The sequence below is a fragment of the Salmo trutta genome, chromosome 27 (assembly GCF_901001165.1).
Source record: "Salmo trutta chromosome 27, fSalTru1.1, whole genome shotgun sequence".
Classification (NCBI taxonomy): Eukaryota; Metazoa; Chordata; class Actinopteri; order Salmoniformes; family Salmonidae; genus Salmo; species Salmo trutta.
The window spans coordinates 39,751,249-39,759,846 of NC_042983.1; the positions used below are offsets into that span (position 1 = coordinate 39,751,249).

An 8,598-nucleotide genomic window follows, 5' to 3' on the forward strand; every position below is an offset into this window, starting at 1 on the left:
GGACTCTTCAGACCAAAGGACAGATTTCCACCGCTCTAATGTCCATTGCTCGTGTTTCTTGGCCCAAGCAAGTCTTTTCTTCTTATTGGTGTCCTTTAGTAGTGGTTTCTTTGCTGCATTTCAACTATGAAGGCCTGATTCACCCAGTCTCCTCTGAACAGTTGATGTTGAGTTGTCTGTTACTTGAACTCTGTGAAGCATTTATTTGGGCTGCAATCTGAGGTGCAGTAAATTGCCGATTTCTGAGTCTGGTAACTAATGAACTTATCCTCTGCAGCAGAGGTAACACTGGGTCTTCCTTTCCTGTGGCGTCCTCATAAGAGACAATTTCATCACAGCGCTCTATGGTTTTTTCAACCGCACTTGAAGAAACTTTCAAAGTTCTTAAAATGTCTTGGATTGACTGACCTTCAACTCTTAAAGTAATGATCAATGTTTGTTACTTTTATTTCTTTACGTAACACTTATTTCTTCTAAAAAGGGCATTGTTGATTAAGGGCTTGTATTCAGTATTTCACTGTAAAGGTCTACACCTGTTGTATTCGGCTCATGTGACAAATAAAATGTGATATGACTGTTGTCTCTCTTGCTTATTTGAGCTGTTCTTGCTATAATATGGACTTGGTCTTTTACCAAATAGGGCTATCTTCTGTATACCACCTCTACCTTGTCACAACACAACTGATTGGCTCAAATGAAATTAAAAACTTTTAACAAGGCACACCTGATAATTGAAATGCATTCCAGGTGACTACCTCATGAAGCTGGTTGATAAAATGCCAAGAGTGTGCAAAGCTTTCAAGGCAAAGGGTGGCTACTTTGAAGAATCTCAAATAAAAATATTTTGATTTGTTTAATACATTTTTGGTTACTACATGATTCCATATGTGCTATTTCCGAGTTTTGATGTCTTTACTATTTTCTACATTGTAGAATAATATTGAAAACAAAAGACGAACCATTGAATGTGTAGGTGTGTCCAAAGTTTTGACTGGTAGGTGTGTCCAAACTTTTGACTGGTACTGTACATTTAAAAACATTAACATGTAGTGTGTGTGTGTGTGTGTGTGTGTGTGTGTGTGTGTGTGTGTGTGTGTGTGTGTGTGTGTGTATCAGTTACACATACATGTCATCTGGGGGAGAGGAATTGTGCCGTGAGCTGTTGCTTTATCTGTTTTTTAAACCAGGTTTGCTGTTCACTTGAGCAATATGAGATGGAATGGAGTTCCATACAATAATGGCTCTATATAATACTGTATGTTTTCTTGAATTTGTTCTGGATTTGGGGACTGTGAAAAGACCGCTGGTGGGATAAGTGTGTGTGGCAGTGCTTTGTGTAAGTTGACTATGCAACCAATTTGGAATTTCCAACATGACTGTTTCTTACAAAACAAGAAGTGAAGCAGTCAGTCTTTCCTCAACTCTTAGCCAAGAGAGACTGGCATGCAAAGTATTGATTTCAGCCATATGATTACAATGAAGAGCAAAATGTGTTGCTCTGTTCTGGGCATTGTAGATAAGATAACACCAGAGCCTGCAGGACTTGCTTTGTGGAGTGTGATGTCAAGAAAAGCTGAGAATCTCTATCACAGACAGACCGGCAGGTAGCCTAGTGGTTAGAGAGGCAGGTAGCCTAGTGGTTAGAGAGGCAGGTAGCCTAGTGGTTAGAGAGGCAGGTAGCCTAGTGGTTAGAGCGTTGGAGGTTGCAAGATTGAATCCCCGAGCTGACATGGTACAAATCTGTCGTTCTGCCCCTGAACAAGGCAGTTAAGCCACTGTTCCTAGGCTGTCACTGTAAATAAGAATTTGTTCTTAACTGACTTGCCTAGTTAAAGAAAAGGTCAAATAAAAAACAGACAGACCTTTGGGAAAAGGCTTAAAGGAAAGGTTGCACAATTAATATTCCACAAGTCTAATATAACCAATACACAAATAATTACACTTCTATTTTCGCAATTTCAATCACATTAATAAAAAACTAATTCAACAACAATACATTGCGGCTTTGGACGTCAAGAAAAAGAACGGCCTGCTGGTGACTGAGGCCAATCGGGTAAGTAAGTAGGTACTAAAGTGACCAAAAGAGTTTGTCATGTTATGTTGCTAGTAACTGATTTAAAGATTAAACAAAAACGATGAGAGCCGAACTGGCCCACTCTGATCTAGCATGGTGTTTTGGGATGGAATAACCTAGCTAGCTACCTAGCTGGTAGCTAGCTACCTAGCTAGCTACCTAGCTACCTACCTAGCTACAACAACTCTATCAACACTGCACGTTTTGCAGAACTGAATGGTCAAATACCAATCGGATTAATTATTGTGTATTTCAAGGTAGGTCTTTATTTGTGCAGAACTGCCTGATCTTTACTGGCTGACATAACTTGCAGGATATCATGGTAGCCAATGTTTGTGTTAGCCATTATACCTGGATTTACTGTTACTGTTGCTAGTAATGTTAGTATTCAGGTTAGCATGTGCCTAGCATTAGCTACCATGGGCCAACAACAGAATTGTAGCCAGTTTGGTTATAGACATTCAATGTCTACTATTGTGATAAAATAAACATTTCTCACAAAATACAAAATGGCATGTCGTATTGGGACTTTTAGTTTGAAGGATGAAACCAAATCAGAACATTTAAGAGCAACCTAATTCTGCAATCTTCCCTTTAAAATAAAATAATTAAAAACAAAGTGCTGTTTGCATCAACTATCATCAAGTATTTTCACGGCTCACTAGAGCATTGCGAACTGCGGTGATGCAGCAGTCTAAGCTGTGCGCTCCCACTCCGAGCATCATGAGTTTGCAGCCAGTGTCAGACCTTTTTCTTTTTTTGTGAGCACAGAGGAAGGAATACACGACATGACCAAAAGTATGTGGACACCTGCTCATCCAACATCTCATTCCAAAATCATAGGCATTAATATGGAGTTGGTCCCCCCTTTGCTGCTGTAACAGCCTTCGCTCTTCTGGGAAGAATTTCCACTAGACGTTGGAACATTGCTGCGGGGACTTTCTTACATTAAGCCACAAGAGCATTAGTGAGGTCGGACACTGATGTTGGGCGATTAGGACTGCCTCGCAGTCGGCGTTCCAATTCATCCCAAAGGTTCTCGATGGGGTTGAGGTCAGGGCTCTGTGCAGGCCAGTGAAGTTCTTCCACAATGATCTCAATAAACCATTTCTGTGTGGACCTCACTTTGTGCACGGGGGCATTGTCATGCTGAAACAGGAAAGGGCCTTCCCGAAACAGTTGCCACAAAGTTAGAAGCACAGAATCATCTACAATGTCATTGTATGCTGTAGCGTTAAGATTTCCCTTCACTGGAACTAAGGGGCCTAGCACGAACCATGAAAAACAGCCATTATTCCTCCTCCACCAAACTTTATAGTTGGCACTATACATTGAGGCAGGTAGCATTCTCCTGGCATTTGCCAAACCCAGATTAGTCCTTCAGACTGCCAGATATTAAAGCGTAATTCATCACTCCAGAGAACGCACTTCCACTGCTCCAGAGTCCAATGGCGGCAAGGTTTACACATTTGACAAACTGTTGGAAAGCTGGAATCCTATGAAGGTGCCATGTTGAAAGTCACTGAGCTTTCAGTAATGCCATTCTACTGCCAATGTTTGTCTATGGAGATTGCATGGTGGTGTACTCAATTTGATACACCTGTCAGCAACGGGTGTGGCTGAAATAGCCGAATCCTCTAATTTGATATATATATAGATATGAGACATACAGTTGAAGTTGGAAGTTTACATATACTTAGGTTGGAGTCATTAAAAATCGTTTTTCAACCACTCCACAAATTTCTTGTTAACAAACTATAGTTTTGGCAAGTCGGTTAGGACATCTACTTTCTGCATGACACAAGTCATTTTTCTAACAATTGTTTACAGACAGATTATTTCACTGTATCACAATTCCAGTGGGTCAGAGGTTTACATACACTAAGTTGACTGTGCCTTTAAACAGCTTGGAAAATTCCAGAAAATAATGTCATGGCTTTAGAAGCTTCTGATAGGCTAATTGACATCATTTGAGTCAATTGAAGGTGTACCTGTGGATGTATTTCAAGGCCTATTCATACTCAGTGCCTCTTTGCTTGACATCATGGGAAAATCAAAAGAAATCAGCACAGACCTCTGAAAAAAAATTGTAGACCTCCACAAGTCTGGTTCAACCTTGGAAGCAATTTCCAAATGCCTGAAGGTACCACGTTCATCTGTACAAACAATAGTACGCAAGTATAAACACCATGGGACCACGCAGCCGTCATACCGCTCAGGAAGGAGACGTGTTCTGTCGCCTAGAAATGAACGTACTTTGGTGCAAAAAGTGCATTTCAATCCCAGAACAAAAGCAAAGGACCTTGTGAAGATGCTGGAGGAAACAGGTTCAAAAAAATAGAACTGTTTGGCGATAATGACCATCATTATGTTTGGAGGAAAAAGGAGGCTTGCAAGCCGAAGAACACCATCCCAACTGAAGAACGGGGGTGGCAGCATCATGTTGTGGGGGTGCTTTGCTCCAGCAGGGACTGGTGTACTTCACAAAATAGATGGCATCATGAGGTAGGAAAATTATGTGGATATATTGAAGCAACATCACAAGACATCAGTCAGGAAGTTAAAGCTTGGTCGCAAATGGGTCTTCCAAATGGACAATGACCCCAAGCATACTTCCAAAGTTGTGGCAAAATGGCTTAAGGACAACAAAGTCAAGGTATTGGAGTGGCCATCACAAAGCCCTGACCTCAATCCTCTAGAAAATGTGTGAGCAGAACTGAAAAAGCGTGTGCGAGCAAGGAGGCCTACAAACCTGACTCAGTTACACCAGCTCTGTCAGGAGGAATGGGACAAAATTCCCCCAACTTATTGTGGGAAGCTTGTGGAAGGCTACCCGAAACGTTTGACCCAAGTTAAACAATTTAAAGGCAATGCTATCAAATACTAATTGAGTGTATGTGAACTTCTGACCCACTGGGAATGTGATAAAAGAAATAAAAGCTGCAATAAATCAGTCGCTCTACTATTATTCTGACATTTCACATTCTTAAAATAAAGTGGTGATCCTAACTGACCTAAGACAGGGAATTTTTACTAGGATTAAATGTCAGGAATTGTGAAAAACTGAGTTTAAATGTATTTGGCTAAGGTGTATGTTAACTTCAGACTTCAACTGTAGACATAGCTCCTATGTGTGTATATCGAAGTTCTTAGGACCTTTTCAAATGTTCGAAATCGCTGTTTATTTCTTGTGATCAGGCTGGTCATTCATCGCTGAGGACAATGCCCACTGGTTTTAACATGATAAAAGAAAGAGAAGGAGAGACGGAAATTGAGAGTGGGAGAGCGAACAAGAGAGGGAGAGAGAGCGAGAAAGCATGCGAGAGAGGAGACAATGCAAGAAGGGCCTTCTATGCCATCAAAAGGAACATAAAATTCAACATACCAATTAGGATCTGGCTAAAAATACTTGAATCAGTTAAAGAACCCATTGCCCTTTATAGTTGTGAGGTCTGGGGTCCACTCACCAACCAATAATTCACAAAAGAGGACCAACACCAAATTGAGACTCTGCATGCAGAATTCTGTAAAAATATCCTCTGTGTACAACGTAAAACAACAAATAATCTATTCAGAGCAGAATTAGGCTAACACCCACTAATTATCAAAATCCAGAAAGCAGCTGTTAAAATTCTACAACCACCTAAAAGGAAGCGATTCCCAAACCTTTCATAACAAAGCCATCACCTACAGAAGAGTCCCCTAAGCAAGCTGGTCCTGAGGCTCTGTTCACAAACAGACCCCACAGAGCCCCAGGACAGCAACACAGTTACACCCAACCAAATCATGAGAAAACAGAAAGATAATTACTTGACACATTGGAAAGAATAAACCAAAAACAGAGCAAACTAGAATGTTATTTGGCCCTAAACAGAGAGTACACAGTGGCAGAATACCTGCCCTGTGACTGACCCAAAATTAAGGAAAGCTTTGACTATGTACAGACTCGGTGAGCATAGCCTTGCTATTGAGAAAGCCTATCTTCTCTTGAGAGCCAGGTCTGCCTATGTGCACACTGCCCACAAAATGAGGTGGAAACTGAGATGCACTTCCTAACCTGCTGCCAAATGTATGACCATAGAGACACGTACTTCCCTCAGATGACACAGAAACACAAAGAATTCAAAACAACCCAATTTTGATAAACTCCCATATCTACTGGGTGAAATACCACAGTGTGACATAACAGGTCACAAACTATTTGCATATAATATGACATTTGAAATGTCTTTTATTATTTTGGATCTTTTGTAAGTGTAATGTTTACTGCAAACACATTTTTGATGATCTATTTCACTTGCTTTGGCAATGTAAACATCTGTTTCCCATGCCAATAAAGCCCCTTAAATTGAATTGAAAAGGAAGAGAGGGAGGGAGGCGGTACTTGTCCCTGGGCTGCATGTGCAGGTCAGATAAGGAAGTGCAAAGAGGTGTTTGTGTTAAAAAAAAAGTACATTATTTTTGCAGGGCCACCCACCAACAAATGTTTGGCTAAACCACTGTTGTATTTGAGCATAGTTGAGTGTGTATTGTATTTGAGCATCGTTTAGTGTGCATTGTATTTGAGTATAGTTTTTACTGTGTGTGTGTGCCTGCATGCTGTGTCTTTGTATGTTGGTACTGTAAAGACTGTGCGTGTATATAAAATGTGTGTGTGTATACGTGTAATGTGTTTGCCAACGCTATCTTGCCCTGTTGGTGAATACAAAGGGGAGGGCCCTGCAGCTCTGCTCAAATCACACACCTCTACGTCACTGCACTTCTTATCACAGTAGCAAAGGCTGCTAGCCTACTGCAACAATGCCGTTACGCAACATAGCAGCAGTAATAACTGTGGCATTGTAGCTCGAGTCAGTACATTGGACCACAGGTGTGGTGTCCCAGTGGACAGCCTCCCTCCAATGCATTTCCATCTATCTCGCAGCATCTCCTCTTACGGAACAATGAAACCAGCGGGGGGGATTCCCTTCCCTCACCTATGCTGTTATTTAGAGCAATAGTATTAAGGTTATTCCACCGCCATGATACCGTCATCAACTCAAAAAGATGTATGGCTGTATGTGTATGGTAGTGACTTCCACGACCCTCCGTCGCGCACATACGCTACGACCTACAGACAGTACTACGCTAAATGCATTGCATCTGTACGTAGTTAAGGCATGCATGGATTGCAGACTGTGTGCTTCACACACACACACACACACACACACACACACACACAGGATTGGACTTCATCTCCTTGTTCTTATTCTGCACACGGACGCACAAGTCTCTTTTTTTTTGTTAAGGAAGAGGATGGCAAACAAAGCAGAGGAACGCCCCCTTGGCAGACATACAGTGTGTGTGTCATGACATTGTATTCAGGGCTTGTCTGGTATTTCAAATGGCAAAGAAAATAATGCAGTACTAAACAGTTATAGACTACCATGTAGCCAGCTGCCTTGATGTATTGCATCATTTGTCTGTTTTTTTCCCCACAAAAGACCACTGTTCACATTTATAACCATGAAATACATAAGTGGTTATTATAAAGTCATTACAATAGTACAATATCGACAGTGTTTTTACACGATAAATCCTAAATGTAAGCCGTTAAACAAGCGTTAGCCACCTAGTTTCCAGCATAGGGAAGGAATAAGAGCAGAATTGACTGAACATGAAAACGCTTTGTTACTCACCAGCGCTGTAAAGGGAATGACAGGCTTGACACGTACAGGGATGTTAATTAGACATTCCCTTCGTCTCAGAAACGCAGTTTTGGCCTTTTATTTTTCGCTGCAGGACAACCCTGGCCGACTTCACATCAAACGTCTCTGTTTAAATTCAAAGATCGGATTGCTATATAAACGTTAGCTAGCTTTGAAGAAAGGTTGATTTCAGCGTCGGTCATCGGGGAAGAAAAAAAAAAAAGTCTGTCTTGTCGTCTCTCCTCTTCTCTCTGAACACAACTAGCTAGCTCTTTTGCTTTGCTGTCTGCCTACGTCGCTCGTATTTGCTTTCCTGCGCTTCAGCTGTGCTCGTTGAAGACCTCCGCCATGAAATAGATCAGCGTCCCTTTAAAGAACGATGTTTCCGGGGTTTGCTGAAAAATCAATAGGAGAGGCGGGGTTTACGGCCAGCTGGGCACCTGTCATTTAAGCGATTGGTCAGTTGGACTTCCACGAACCAACCAGAGCTCAGTATTCAGACGGATTTTGTATTAAACAAATATATTCAAATATCTCATAATATCATTGGCTTAGGGGTTGGCAATGTTTGGCTAAGACACGCCCAGTACACGTGCTAGTACACGTCCCTTGCCTCTCCTGGTTGCAGAAAGCAAACTAGAGAGAAATAGAGTTTAAGGTCTTCTCGGGTCCAAAAAGTTGGACCTAGACAGACCCAGGACAATCAGACCCGGATCCGAATAGACCCAATATATTTTTTTAAAGGGGTACCTGGACCCGAACGGACCCGAGAACAGGATCCAATGACAATCAAACAGGACCCGACCAGGACCCAAGGGAAAAGTTAGAATTTTGGAC

At 41.6% G+C, this 8,598-nt stretch overlaps 1 protein-coding gene across 4 annotated transcripts in view; it reads right to left on the minus strand.

The window, feature by feature from the left end:
* The window catches only part of atosb (atos homolog b), a 40,904-nt gene extending 32,645 nt beyond the window's left edge, over window positions 1–8,259 (minus strand). For all 4 annotated transcript variants that reach the window (XM_029718030.1, XM_029718025.1, XM_029718028.1 and 1 more), the window contains exon 1: window positions 7,753–8,259. The gene's annotated coding sequence lies outside the window, so the exon portion shown is untranslated. The remainder of the gene's footprint in view (window positions 1–7,752) is intronic.
* Between the last annotated feature and the right edge of the window lie 339 nt (window positions 8,260–8,598).